The sequence below is a fragment of the Trachypithecus francoisi genome, unplaced genomic scaffold (assembly GCF_009764315.1).
Source record: "Trachypithecus francoisi isolate TF-2019V2 unplaced genomic scaffold, Tfra_2.0 Lachesis_group7, whole genome shotgun sequence".
NCBI classification, from domain to species: domain Eukaryota; kingdom Metazoa; phylum Chordata; class Mammalia; order Primates; family Cercopithecidae; genus Trachypithecus; species Trachypithecus francoisi.
Window position 1 is genome coordinate 67,984,699 of NW_022681472.1, and position 15,869 is coordinate 68,000,567.

The 15,869-nt window shown below is 36.1% G+C and overlaps 3 pseudogenes; all 3 read left to right on the top strand.

The window, feature by feature from the left end:
- The first annotated feature begins 3,326 nt into the window (after nt 1–3,326).
- On the top strand, nt 3,327–4,050 carry LOC117079415 (annotated as a pseudogene).
- Nucleotides 4,051–4,128: 78 nt separating this feature from the next.
- Nucleotides 4,129–4,965, top strand: LOC117079416 (annotated as a pseudogene).
- Nucleotides 4,966–8,051: 3,086 nt separating this feature from the next.
- LOC117079414 lies at nt 8,052–10,482 on the top strand (annotated as a pseudogene).
- Nucleotides 10,483–15,869: the final 5,387 nt, after the last annotated feature.

Genomic DNA, 15,869 nt, shown 5'->3' on the forward strand with positions numbered 1-15,869 from the left:
ATTATATTGATGGTAGTAAAACTATACATACACATATATAATATAGATTTATATTATATCTCAATAATTCTGTTAATAATTATAAAAAGAAAACATATTTAACTACAATTTAAAATAGTGAAAGCAGGAATATAATATAGATAACACGAATTGCATTGTTATACAGAATTCAATATACTACTTCTTTTTGGAAATTATAAATTTGCAAATAAGTTATATATATTGCAGTGTAGTCAAGTTGAAAGCTCCAGACAGATTTTTAAGACTCGGAAAAAAGTAAAATGGTATGTCAATTAACAGAAGATATAATAAAGAGCGTAGGTTAGCACAGAGCTGACTTGTGGCAGGAACACAGTCACTGAACGACAAAAATCGGTGTCTGTTCTGTATCACTCTTGTGATTGAACACTTGCCCTCAATATAAAAGTTCAGAGAAAACTAATTTTACTTTAAATTTTTCTTACAATTCTGGTTAGAACTTGCAATCAATATACACTAGATCTGAGGTTCCTTATGTAAAACTCTAATAGTAAAAGCTACCTAAAAGTTGTAGTAAAGATTTAAGAGGATAAATCCTGTGAAGTGTTTAGCATAGTGTTGGGCTTTATACAAAGCAGCTACTTCTAGGTTGCACCGGCTGATGATGCTAAAGCTTGTAATTTTTCAAGATCTTGTTAATTAACTGTCAGATATTTTCTATTAACTGTCAGATACTTTTTGAGGGCCTATTGTTTACCACAGACAGTGCCAACCATAGCTGACAACCTCATGAAATTTAGTCTGGTAAAAGCAGACAGACATTAGTCAAAAAGTACACAAATAATTTGTAATTATAATTGTCATCAGATTTTTAAATGTCAAGCACTGAAGTGATAAGATACAGTAAAATCCTTTGGTTTAGGGCAGTGAGACTTTCCTTGACATACTGGCATTAAGCTGAAGTTTAGTAATGTGTAGGAAGTACCAGATGGATATGGAAAAAAGCATTCCAGGTAGAGGAAAGAGCATGTCACCTCTCTGTTGTAGAAACATAAGGAACACTAAGAAATGAAGTCAGTTCAAGTTTTGATTAATGTGTTCCCCCTGGTTAAGTAATCTTTTCCTTCTATGTTGAAAAATCACATAATAAATATTGGTGGAGATCACAATTAAAGGAGGGTTTTTTGTAGCTTTTAAAAACATAGCATTTAATTGCATAACTATATTATACAAACGTTATGAAATACTCTCCAGCTGCTATTGATATAAGTTAAAATATATTGACTCTTATAGAACTATATCATTTATTTGAGAAAAGCAAATTAAAAAATAAATATGAATAGCACAAAATGTATTATTTTCTCTCACTGTCTCATATATAGATAGGTAGACATAGATGTAGGTGAATGATAAAGTACAAGTATATATATGTACGTACATTTATATGTCAAATATATCTACATATATACCTACATGTACGTGCCAACAGCTATCCATGTGCATATGCAAAATATGCTTTTATATCTGTATAGGTTTTTCTAAAAGAAGCAGAAAAAAATGAACCATCATGATCCTTAGGGACTGGTTTGAGGACGAAAGTATACAGTGATAATTTTGGTTTTATGCAATCACGTTTAAATTTTTACCAAGGTCTTCTGAATTATATGTTGTAAATTAGCAATCCTTCTGCCTATTTCTAAATACATAACCTAGTCCTCTACTATCAATTTCTTAAAATCACAACTTTTAAGCAATAATAACAAATATACAAATTTGGTTACACAACAAAGAATGTCTCTAAAGTAAAACACATAACTGAAGGGTTTTTAACTAAAGAAGAAATTCTGTAATAATATTAATCTTTTAAGCAATAGTTCCTGTGAGTTCAAATATATAACATAGCCATGTCTCAATAAAGTAATAAATCATGTGAATTGAGAACCTACTTAAGACTGATTTGGCCTTTTAAGAATGCTGCTCTGTGCTCCTGTTTTTCAAATAGGTTACAGTGATTTTAAAATGATGTAAAACAATAAACACATAAGACAACCAAAACTTCAAAAATTATTTTCTTGTTAAACAATGTAAATAATCAAAGTTTTTAATTACTTAAAAAGTCTTAATGAAATCAAAGTTGGACATTAAAGGAAACAAAAATTGGAAATGTAATAAAGAAGAAAACCATTTCTAATGAGGAAAATGGAAGTAGCACACATGCCGAGTTTGAAATTCACATTCTCACTAAGGAAACAGAGCACTATCTACTCTCAAACAATATGAGTCAAGATGGACTGGTCAAGTTATGGAGGACCCTGATTGCTCTGACTGAGAAAGCAGACTGCCATCCTTTAAGAAGTGGAAAGGTATAGGGTGATTTTCAGTAAGTTAGCAATATGCTGGAAGTGGTATTAAAAAAAAAAATGTGCTATAAATTGAATAATTGAACTCTCTTTTTCATTGGCTTCTAAGCTATCATCCATCAAAATGTAGTTTCAGAGGGAAAAAGCTTATGCAGTTAACATAGTTAGTTAAGTGAACCAAAATGCCTAATTTGGAAAATTGAACTATCGTCAGCATTATTGTGGATGACTGTCAGCAGTGGGTATGATGGAAACTATGAGGCAGAATGAATTATTCTTCTCTGACTGAGGTGTAGAAGTTAGGCACAGGAAGATTAGAAAAGCTGAAAAACAGAAAACGAAAAACAGAAAAAGCAGAGCGGTAGACTAAGTCATGCCACATGAAGTGCATCAGAAGTCAGACAAATAGACAAGCACCAAAAGGACATTCCTACCAAATGGAGTCGATACACAGTGAGGAAGCTGTCTTTGCTATTATGGGGGGCTTTATTCACTGATTTCCCCTATTCTCAGGCTATACCCTAGACCAAGTCTGCGCCAAAGTCCACTTTACTATTATATTTGTAGGTGTAAACTTAACCTTTTTCCCACAACATTTTCTGGGTTTATCAGGAATACCCCGACGCTATTCCGACTACCCTGATGCTTACACTACATGAAATATTGTATCATCCACAGGTTCCTTTATATCCCTGGTAGCAATACTACTAATAATTTATATAATCTGAGAAGCTTTAGCCTCAAAACGTAAAGTACTATCAATTGAACAATCTACCTATAACCTAGAGTGGCTACATGGCTCTCCTCCACCCTATCACACATTTGATGAGCCAGCCTTCATCAAAGTTAAATAAAAAGGAGGAGTCGAACCTCCTGAAACTGGTTTCAAGCCAATTCTATAGCCCCTATAACTTTTTCAATGAGGTATTAGAAAAATTATTTCATAGCTTTGTCAAAGCTAAATTATAGGACATATCCTATATATCTACATGGCCCACCCAGTTCAACTAGGCCTACAAGATGCCACATCCCCTATCATAGAAGAACTGATTGCTTTCCACGACCACGCCTTTATAATTGTATCCCTAATTAGCTTTCTCGTCCTATATTTTATTATCAGTACTAACAACAAAACTAACTAGCATTAACATCACAGATGCTCAAGAAATAGAGACTATTTGAACTATCTTACCCGCAATTATTCTAGTCTTAATTGCTCTTCCATCTCTACGAATTCTCTACTTAACAGACGAAATTAATAACCCCTCATTTACTATTAAGTCAATTGGACATCAATGATACTGAACCTATGAATATACAGACTATGGGGGCCTAATCTTTAATTCTTATATACTCCCCCCACTATTTTTAAACCCAGGAGACCTTCGGCTTCTAGAAGTTGATAATCGAGTGGTACTTCCAATTGAAGCCCCTGTCCGTATAATAATTACATCCCAAGACGTCCTACACTCATGAACCATCCCAACACTCGGTCTAAAAACAGATGCAATTCCAGGACGCTTAAATCAAACCACATTTACTGCCATACGACCAGGCGTCTACTACGGACAATGTTCAGAAATCTGCGGTGCTAATCACAGTTTCATGCCTATTGTTGCCGAATTAATCCCACTAAAAATTTTCGAGATAGGGCCCGTATTCACTCTATAAACATACCAGATGCACTTTACCTAATTTACTCTTAAGTTATTAAGACCCACTGTATAGCTACTACAGCATTAACCTTTTAAGTTAAAGATGAGAAAGCACTTTCTCTACAGTGAAATGCCTCAACTAAATACATCTACATGGTTTATTACCATTATAACCATGCTACCTGCACTATACCTTATTATGCAATTAAAATTACTAAATACAAACTACTATTTAAACCCATCACAAAAAATTCCTAATATACAGACATTCAATAACCCTTGACAACTAAAATGAACGAAAATTTATTTACTCCATTATAACCCCAACTCTCCTAACTCTACCCGCTGTAGTACCCATTATTCTATTTCCACATTACTATTCCAACCTCCAAGCACCTTGTTAACAATCGACTAATACTATTCAACAAAATCTGATTCAACTTACCTTAAAACAATAATAATAACTCACAATACAAAAGGACAAACCTGGTCTCTAATGCTAATATCTCTAATTATTTTTATTGCCACAACTAACCTTCTCGGACTACTACCCCACTCATTTACACCTACCACCCAGCTGTCTATGAATTTGGCAATGGCAGTCCCTCTATGGACTGGTACAGTGATTACAGGCCTCCGCTTTAAAACCAAAAACTCCCTAGCCCATTTTTTACCACAAGGCACACCCACATTTCTTATTCCCATACTAGTAATTATTGAAACTATTAGCTTATTTATTCAACCAGTGGCCCTAGCTGTACGTCTAACCGCTAATATCACAGCAGGACATCTACTCATGCATCTAATCGGAAGTGCCATATTAGCATTATTAACCATTAATTTTCTTGCAACTTCACTAACCTTCCTACTCCTCTTGCTATTAACAATCCTAGAGATTGCAGTAGCCCTAATCCAAGCCTATGTTTTCACGCTCTTGGTAAGCCTTTATTTACATGATAATACCTAATGACCCACCAAACTCACCCCTACCATATAGTCAAACCTAGCCCATGACCTCTAACAGGAGCTTTATCAGCTCTTCTAATAACATCTGGCTTAATTATATGATTTCACTTTTATCCATAATTCTATTAATATTAGGATTATTAACCAACATATTAACAATATATCAATGATGACGCGATATTGTACGAGAAAGCACTTATCAAGGTCACCATACAACACCAGTTCAAAAAGGCCTCCGTTACGGAATAGTCTTATTTATTATCTCAGAAGTTTTCTTCTTTGCAGGCTTCTTCTGAGCATTCTACCACTCAAGTCTTGCCCCTACACCACATCTAGGAGGACACTGACCACCAACAGGCATCACTCCCCTAAATCCCCTAGAAGTACCCCTCCTAAATACTTCTGTATTACTTGCATCAGGGGTCACAATCACTTGAGCTCATCACAGCTTAATAGAAACCAACCGAAAACAAATAATCCAAGCCCTGCTTATTACAATTCTATTAGGCACCTACTTCACCCTCTTACAGATATCTGAATATTATGAAGCACCCTTCACTATCTCTGATGGCATTTATGGCTCAACATTTTTTGTTGCTACCGGCTTCCACGGACTTCACGTTATTATTGGATCTACCTTTCTTACCGTTTGCCTTATCCGCCAGCTACTATATCATTTTACATCAAGTCATCATTTTGGTTTTGAAGCGGCTGCTTGTACTGACACTTTGTAGACGTCGTCTGACTCTTCCTCTACATCTCCATTTACTGATGAGGTTCCTATTCTTTTAGTATAACTAGTACAGCTGACTTCCAATTAGCTAGCTTCGATAATATTCGAAAAAGATAATAAACCTAGTACTAGCCCTAACAATCAATACCCTCCTAACCCTGCCTAATAATCATTATATTTTGATTACCCTTACTTAACCCCTACGCAGAAAAGGCAGACCCCTACGAATGCGGCTTTGACCCACTAAACTCCGCTCGCATCCCTTTTTCCATAAAATTTTTTCTAGTCGCTATTACTTTCCTACTATTCGACTTAGAAATTGCTCTACTATTACCTCTGCCATGGGCCCTCCAAACAACAAACCTCCCTGTAATAATCAAATCATCAATAATACTAATCATTATTTTAACCCTCGGCCTAGCATACGAATGAACTCAAAAGGGGCTGGACTGAACCGAATTGGCAAGTAGTTTAAATAAAACAAATGATTTCGACTCATTAGATTATGATAATCATACTAGCCAAATGCCCATTATTTATATAAATATTATATTAGCATTTCTTATCTCACTCTAGGCATATTAATCTATCGTTCACATCTAATGTCCTCTTTATTATGCCTAGAAGGAATAATACTCTCACTATTTATTTAAGTACCCTCATAGCCTTAAACATACACTTTCCCCTAGCTAATATCATACCCATGCTCTACTAGTATTCGCCGCTTGCGAGGCAGCAGTAGGTCTTGCCTTACTAGTCTCAATCTCAAACACATATGGTCTAGATATATCCATAACCTAAACTTACTCCAATGCTAAAAATAATTCTTCCCACAATTATGCTATTACCAACAACATGATTTTCCAAAAAACAATATATATGAATTAACTTAACCATACACAGCTTAATTATCAGTCTTATTCCCCTCATATTTTTTATCAAACTAGTAACAACCTCACTAGTTACTCAACTTACTTATCCTTTGATCCATTATCAACACCCTTCTAACACTAACCGCCTGACTCTTACCCCTCATGATTATAGCAAGCCAGTACCACTTACATAACGAAAACCCTTCACGAAAAAAACTTTATCTCTCCATAATAATTTTTCTACAAATCTCTTTAATTATAACATTTATATCCACCGAACTAATCTTGTTCTATATCTTATTTGAATCCACCCTCATCCCTACCCTAATTATTATTACCCGATGAGGTAATCAAGCAGAACGCCTCAACGCAAGTACATATTTCCTATTCTACACATTAGCTGGTTCCCTTCCCTTACTAATCATATTAATATTTACATATAATAATATAGGCTCATTAAACATCATGTTACTAACACTCACAGCCCAAAAATTAACAACCACCTGGTCCCACAACTTAACTTGACTGGCATGCATAATAGCTTTCATAGTAAAAATGCCCTTATATGGTCTACACCTATGGCTCCCCAAAGCCCACGTTGAAGCCCCCATTGCCGGATCAATAGTCCTTGCCGCAGTACTTTTAAAACTAGGTGGCTACGGTATAATGCGACTCACCTCAATCCTCACCCCTTGACAGAATATAGAGCTATCCTTCCTCATACTATCCTTATGGGGCTAATCATAACAAGCTCAACCTGTCTCCGACAAACAGACTTAAAAGCACTTATCGCATATTCCTCCGTAAGCCATATAGCCCTAGTAATTACAGCCTCCTCATCCAAACCCCCTGAAGCTTTACTGGCGCTATTACCTTATGATTGCCCATGGCCTTACTTCATCTATACTATTTTGCCTAGCAAATTCAAACTATGAACGAACCCACAGCCGCATTATATTGCTCTCTCGAGGACTTCAAACCCTACTTCCACTAATAGCCTTCTGATGATTTGTAGCAAACCTCACCAATCTAGCCCTACCCCCCACCATTAACTTAATTGGAGAACTGTTGGTAATAGCAACCTTATTTTCTTGATCACATGTCACCATTATGCTCACAGGACTAAATATATTAATTACCGCCCTCTATTCTCTATATATATTTATTACAACACAACGAGGGACACTCACCTCCCACATTATAAACATAAAACCCTCCTTCACACGAGAAAATATATTGATATTTATACATATTTCCCCCATCATCCTTCTATCCCTCAACCCCAATATTATTATAGGCTTCACCTCTTGTAAATATAATTTAACCAAAATATTAGACTGTGAATCTAAATACAGAAGCCCACCCCTTCTTATTTACCGAGAAAGCTTGCAAGGACTGCTAATCCATGCCTCCGTACTTAACAAAACGGCTATCTCAACTTTTAAAGGATAATAGATATCCGTTGGTCTTAGGAACCAAAAATATTGGTGCAACTCCAAATAAAAGTAATAAATGCATGCCTCCATTGTTATACTGACACTAGCTTACCTAACACTTCCAATTATTATTACCCTTATTAAGCCCAACAAAAATCACCTATACCCTAATTACGTAAAAACAATTATAATATTTACCTTTATCTTCAGTCTCTTTCCCATAACCCTATATATTCTATTAGACCAGGATATAATTATCTCAAATTGACATTGAACAACTATTCAGTCCCTAGAGCTAACACTAAGTTTTAAACTAGACTATTTCTCCATAATATTCACCCCAATTGCACTATTTATTACTTGGTGCATTATAGAGTTTTCCCTATGATATATAAACTCAGATCCAAATATTAATCAGTTCTTCAAGTATCTCCTTATTTTTCTCATTACCATATTAATTTTAATCACCGCTAATAACCTCTTCCAACTCTTCATCGGATGAGAGGGTGTTGGAATTATATCCTTCCTACTAATTGGCTGATGACATGCCCGAACAGACGCCAACACAGCAGCTACTCAAGCAATTCTGTATAACCGTATTGGTGACATCGGCTTTGTCCTAGCCATAGCATGATTTCTTCTCCATTATAACTCATGAGACCTCCAACAAATATTTATCCTAGATTCTAAACCAAGTTTTTTACCACTAATAGGACTTCTCCTAGCAGCAACAGGAAAATCAGCCCAACTTGGCCTCCACCCTTGATTACCCTCCGCTATAGAAGGCCCAACCCCAGTTTCAGCCTTACTCCATTCTAGCACTATAGTGGTGGCAGGGGTATTTTTACTTATTCGCTTTCATCCCTTAATAGAAAATAGTATATTGATTCAAAGTCTTACACTATGTCTAGGAGCTATCACCACCCTATTTACAGCAATCTGCGCCCTAACACAAAACGATATCAAAAAAATTGTAGCCTTCTCTACCTCAAGTCAATTAGGATTAATAATAGTTACCATTGGCATTAACCAACCACACCTAGCATTCCTACATATCTGCACTCATGCCTTCTTCAAAGCCCTATTATTCATCTGCTCTGGCTCTATTATTCACAATTTAAATAACGAACAAGATATTCGAAAAATAGGTGGATTATTTAAAATAATACCCATCACCTCAACTTCTCTAACCATCGGTAACCTAGCACTTACAGGTATACCTTTTCTCACAGGCTTCTACTCCAAAGATCTTATTATCGAAACCGCAAACACGTCATATACCAATGCCTGAGCCCTATCTACTACTCTTATCGCCACCTCCCTAACAAGCGCCTACAGCACCCGAACTATTATTCTAGCACTAACAGGACAACCCCGCTTTTCAACCTCAACTCACATTAATGAAAACAACCCAGCTTTACTAAATCCAATAAAACGTTTAACACTAGGCAGCCTACTCGCAGGGTTTCTTATCACTAATAATATTTTCCCCACTACACCACCCCAACTGACCATACCCCATTACCTAAAACTCTTAGCCCTATGCGTAACCACCCTAGGTTTCCTAATAGCCCTAGACTTAGCCCTTATAACCAACAACCTCAAAATACACACTCCATCACATATATTTAAATTTTCTAACATGTTAGGATATTTCCCCATTACAATCCACCGAATAATCCCCTATCAAAATCTAATTATAAGTCAAAACCTAGCCTTTATCTTACTAGACTCAATCTGACTAGAAAAACTAATACCCAAAACAATCTCACATGTCCACGCTACTGCCTCCATTACTACAACCACCCAAAAAGGCATGATCAAACTTTATTTCCTCTCCTTCCTTATTTCCCTCATCCTAGTTACACTATTAACTGTATAATCTATTACCTCGAGTAATTTCAATAACAACATAAACACCAACAAATAATGTTCAACCAACAACCACTACTAACCAACGACCATAATCATATAAAGCGCCTGCACCAATAGAATCTTCACGAATTAGCCCTGGCCCCTCTCCCTCAAAAATCACCCAACTTCCTATATTATTTAAATTAACCACCACTACTAACTCACCATAATCTAAAACTCATAGAATCAACCCCACCTCCATCGCCAATCCAACTAATAAACTACTCAACACTTCAAATCCCGAAACCCATGCCTCAGGGTATTCCTCAATAGCCATCGCAGCAGTATAACCAAAAACAACCATTATACCTCCCAAATAAATCAAAAATATTATTAAGCCCATATAAGTACCTCCATAGTTTAAAATAATTACACAACCAACTATACCACTGACAATCAATGCCAAGCCCCCATAAATAGGAGAAGGCTTAGAAGAAAACCCCACAAACCCCATAACCAATAATACACTTAACAAAAATAAAATATATGACATCGTTCTTACATGGACTTCAACCATGACTAATGATATGAAAAACCATCGTTGTATTTCAACTATAAAAACACCAATGACCTCCCTACGTAAATCCAATCCAGTTATAAAAATAATTAATCATTCCCTCATTGATTTACCCACCCCATCAAACATTTCTACATGATGAAATTTTGGCTCTCTCCTAGCAACTTGCTTAACCTTGCAGATTATTACCGGCCTATTTCTAGCAATACACTACTCACCAGACACTTCCTCTGCCTTCTCCTCAATCGCACATATTACCCGAGATGTAAACTACGGCTGAATCATCCGCTACCTCCACGCCAATGGCGCCTCTATATTCTTTATCTGCCTTTTCCTACACGTAGGTCGAGGCCTATACTACGGCTCATTCCTCCTCATTGAAACATGAAATATTGGCATTGCACTATTACTCATAATCATGGCAACAGCCTTTATGGGTTATGTGCTTCCATGAGGGCAAATATCATTTTGAGGTGCCACAGTTATCACAAACTTATTATCTGCAATCCCATACATCGGAACAAGCCTCGTTCAGTGGGTCTGAGGTGGTTATTCTATTGATAATCCAACCCTCACACGATTTTTTACCCTCCACTTTATCCTGCCCTTCATTATTGCAACCCTAACAACTCTTCACCTACTTTTCCTACACGAGACAGGATCAAACAACCCCTGCGGAATCCCCTCCAATTCCGATAAAATCCCTTTCCATCCCTACTATACGATTAAAGACATTCTAGGCCTGATCTTCCTCCTCCTCATCCTAATAACCCTAGTATTATTTACACCCGACCTTTTAAGTGATCCAGACAACTACACTCCAGCTAACCCACTAAACACCCCACCTCATATCAAACCAGAGTGATATTTCCTATTTGCGTACGCAATCCTACGATCCGTCCCTAATAAGCTAGGGGGTGTACTAGCCCTCCTTCTATCCATTCTCATCTTAGTAATTATACCTATACTCCACAAATCTAAACAACAAAGCATAGCATTCCGCCCACTTAGCCAACTCCTACTATGACTTCTAGTTACAACCCTATTAACCCTTACCTGAATCGGAAGCCAACCAGTAAACCAACCCTTTATTATAATTGGACAAGTAGCATCCATACTATATTTTACTACAATCTTAATCCTAATACCACTAGCCTCCCTAATCGAAAATAGTCTCCTCAAATGAACCTGCCTCCGTAGTATAAATCAATACACCAGTCTTGTAAACTGGAAACGGACACTCTTCCCTGAGGCAACTCAGAAAGAAAGTACTTAACTCCACCACCAATACCCAAAACTGGCATTCTATTTAAACTACTTTCTGTATTCTAGGGGGTATAGCCCTCAAAATAACTTAGTACAATCTAATTTTATATGTCCCTATGTAATTCGTGCATTACTGCTTGTCCACATGAATATTATATAGTACTATAAATGCTTAACCGTCCATAGAACATAAATTTACATATTTACTAGCACTTCTCGCCAACATGCTTACAAGCAAGGATATTCTCTTAAACAACCAACTGTAATACATAACATTTAAAGTCTCAAAGTACTGGTTCCACCCATTGGAATATCAACCAACCTAATGTCTTCATTATCGTACATAGTACATTCAATTATTGATCGTACATAGCACATTACAGTCGAGCATACCCAACCCAATCTTGCCAACACGAATATATCTTGTCAGTTGGGTGTCCCTTGTCTACCATCCTCCGTGAAATCAATATCCCGCACAAGAGTGCTACTCTCCTCGCACCGGGCCCATAACTCGTGGGGGTAGCTATAATTGACATCTAATGGACATCTGGTTCTTACCTCAGGGCCATATTATCAAGATCGCCCACACGTTCCCCTTAAATAAGACATCTCGATGGATCACGGGTCTATCACCCTATTAACCAGTCACGGGAGCTCTCCATGCATTTGGTATCTTTTATCTCTGGTCTGCACGCGACCCCATTGCAGAATGCTGGTCTCGCCACAATCAATCCCGCAGCGCCTGTCTTTGATTCCTAGTCCATGCTATTATTAATCGCACCTACGTTCAATATTCTAGCTCCACACGAACCTTAGCAAGGTGTTATTTAATTCATGCTTGTAGGACATACAGATAGTTAATCACACACCACACCGATACAAACCACATGCCAGTCTAAGCCGCAACAAACTATACACAAACCCCCCCTCCCCCAACTCCGACCACTCCCACATAAATTGCCTTTGCCAAACCCCAAAAACAAAAGCTTGCTGCCCAGCCGAAGTCTCACTTTTTATCTTTTAGGTTTACACACCTAAGCTATCACTTTCTCAACTAATAAAAAATTAATTCACTCACCACCCCCTCAACACTCCCACCCTTCTCCCCACAACCCCAAAAGATAATATTTACAATATATACCACTCCGTTTATGTAGCTTAACTTATCCAAAGCAAGACACTGAAAATGCCTAGATGGGTTCATAAAACCTCATAAACAAATAGGTTTGGTCCCGGCCTTTCTATTAACTTCTAGCAAGATTACACATGCAAGTATCCTCGCCCCAGTGAAGACACCCTACAAATCACCATGATTAAAAGGAGTAAGTATCAAGCACGCTTAATGCAGCTCAAGACACTTTGCTTAGCCACACCCCCACGGGAAACAGCAGTGACTAGTATTTAGCTATAAACGAAAGTTTAACTAAGCTATGCTAATATAGGGTTGGTCAATTTCGTGCCAGCCACCGCGGCCATACGATTGACCCGAGCTAATAGACATCGGCGTAAAGAGTGTTTTAGATTAATCTAACTAAATAAAGCTAAACTCTTTCTAAACTGTAAAACCCTAGCCAATGTAAAATAAATACGAAAGTGGCTTTAAAATTTCTGAAAACACAATAGCTAAGATTCAAACTGGGATTAGAGACCCCACTATGCTTAGCCCTAAACTTCAATAGTTAAAACAACAAAACTACTCGCCAGAACACTACAAGCAACAGCTTAAAACTCAAAGGACTTGGCGGTGCTCCATACCCCCTAGAGGAGCCTGTTCTATAATCGATAAACCCCGATCCACCCTACCATCTCTCGCTCAGCCTATATACCGCCATCTTCAGCAAACCTCCACAAGAGACATAAAGTAAGCACAAATGCCCACGCAAAAACGTTAGGTCAAGGTGTAGCTTATGAGCTGGGAAAAAATGGGCTACATTTTCTATTATAGAAAACCCACGATAACTCTTATGAAACTTAAGAGTCCAAGGAGGATTTAGTAGTAAACTAAGAATAGAGTGCTTAGTTGAACTAGGCCATGAAGCACGCACACACCGCCCGTCGCTCTCCTCAAATATAAATAAATATAAAACAGGCAGGAATTTGATTAATTTGTTGAAACTAGAAGACAAGGAAATTCGTTGTAGTTACTCGATTGCCTAAGGCTTTGCTGGAGAAGCAACTCTTCATCTCTATCATGTAAGTAAATAACTTTTTAGATTGGACAATCTTAGGTCACCTGGGAATTAAGTAAATGCAGATTTGCCTGAAGTGGTGCAAACCCAAGGCAACTTTTGGGACTAGCCATCTTTGTCAAGCATTCTCTGTCCTACAGTGAAATAGAAATTTGTAAAATTACTTAAGTTCAGGAAAACAAAATGTTTATATAGAAAAAAATTGTCTATACTCTCAGACATTTTCATGTCTGGTTAATTTTTATTTGGAATGATTAGAACATCTGTAAGTTATAAATGTCTTTCCCATGATAAAATGGTACTTTAAGAAATGAAAAAATAATTTTTAACTTTGAAAATATCAAAGAATATCAAATTAATTACTGCTAACTAGACAAGTATGCAAGGCTTAAAATAAAGAAGCCACATTCACATTGGCTACACTAAGAAATGTCATTTGCAAAGTGAGGTTTAATCTATGTTGCTGAATTCTCATTATATGTGATAATTAGTAAGAATGGATTCTGCTATAGCACTTTCCAACTTCAAAGCTCTCTATAAACATTAAGTAGGAGTCAGTAAAGTCATATAGGCAAATTTAGCTAGGAAATAATGCAAAATAGATTAGATCGAAGAAGTTATCTGTAATGAATATTAACTCTAGGCCAGTGTCTACAATGGCCAGGATTATTGGGGCTTCATTAACTCTTTAAGATCATATGATTTTTTTGGCTCATAATTGAAATATTTCAGTTATATGAATTATTCATTGTATTTCCTTATAGCTCATTAGTTTAAAAAAATACACAGTAAATGTACTTTCCAAACAGCAGAATTTAACACCAGGGAAATAATGTGACTTTAATTTAGAGTAGCTTCCAAAGAATTGTAGATACATACCTTTCTGAAAATATACCCAACATGCTAGCTAAACGAAAACATTATGAAAGAACAGAAATATTTCAAAAATATTAGTTTTTTAAAACTTTAGTTTATTTATTTATTTACATACTGGAATACAGCATTTAGAATACTATACAGATACAAAGTGTATTTATGGAATGAATGATTAGATCCCTAAAACAATAATTCTACTATTAACTCAGAAGATACTTTTTTTAATGTTTTAGGGCAAAAATAACCTTAATTACTTAAATAATATAAAAATAAAACTGCTAGTGCATATCTCTGTAATGAAAGATTTATAAGTTTCATAATATTCTGAATCTGTTTTGACATTGTAAATTCAGCGGTTTGGAAATTGATTTGAAATGTTTTGTTCAATAATCATCCTTACATAATATCAATTGGTATCTTTGATTTTATTCTGCGTACATCACGTATAATCTCTCCACTAGAAACATAGTGGTTTATATAATTAGTAAATTATGCAATCAATACTTAGTAGACATACTCAATAACCATGGTTACATAAATAAGAAAAAAATACTATGAGATTTAATGTCAATTGGGTGTATGTTATAATTCTGTATAAAAGTAGCACATATAATAAAATATTTAAGAATATAAATTAATTCACTTGATTATGAGTTTAGGTTTCAACAGAGTAGTAAGTCTTTGACATTTGCAAGAGGTATATACTGAGACTTTCTAAAATTCCTATGTTTTCCACTAGTACTAAAACAAATGCTTATGAGTTTTCTTATGTACTTCATGAGATTTTCAGTAATGTGATTATATGCATTAAATGAAACTAATAAAACCACATGGTTATTATGATTGACCAGATTTACTTACTTGTCCCATGACACTTACAAATGCATCAAGCTTTCAGTAAAAATATTTCAAATTCTGGTAATTTGTACTCCCTTTCATTATTGGCATTTTTCCTTATATTTTTAGCAAAGTCAAGTCTTTTATATATTCATATATACATGTACATTTAAACATAAATTAAAGGTACATATATAATTATTTTGGTGAGGTTGAGTTTTGAATTGAGAGGCATTCAAACTGAGGAGCCATGATTTCTAAAGAGCAGG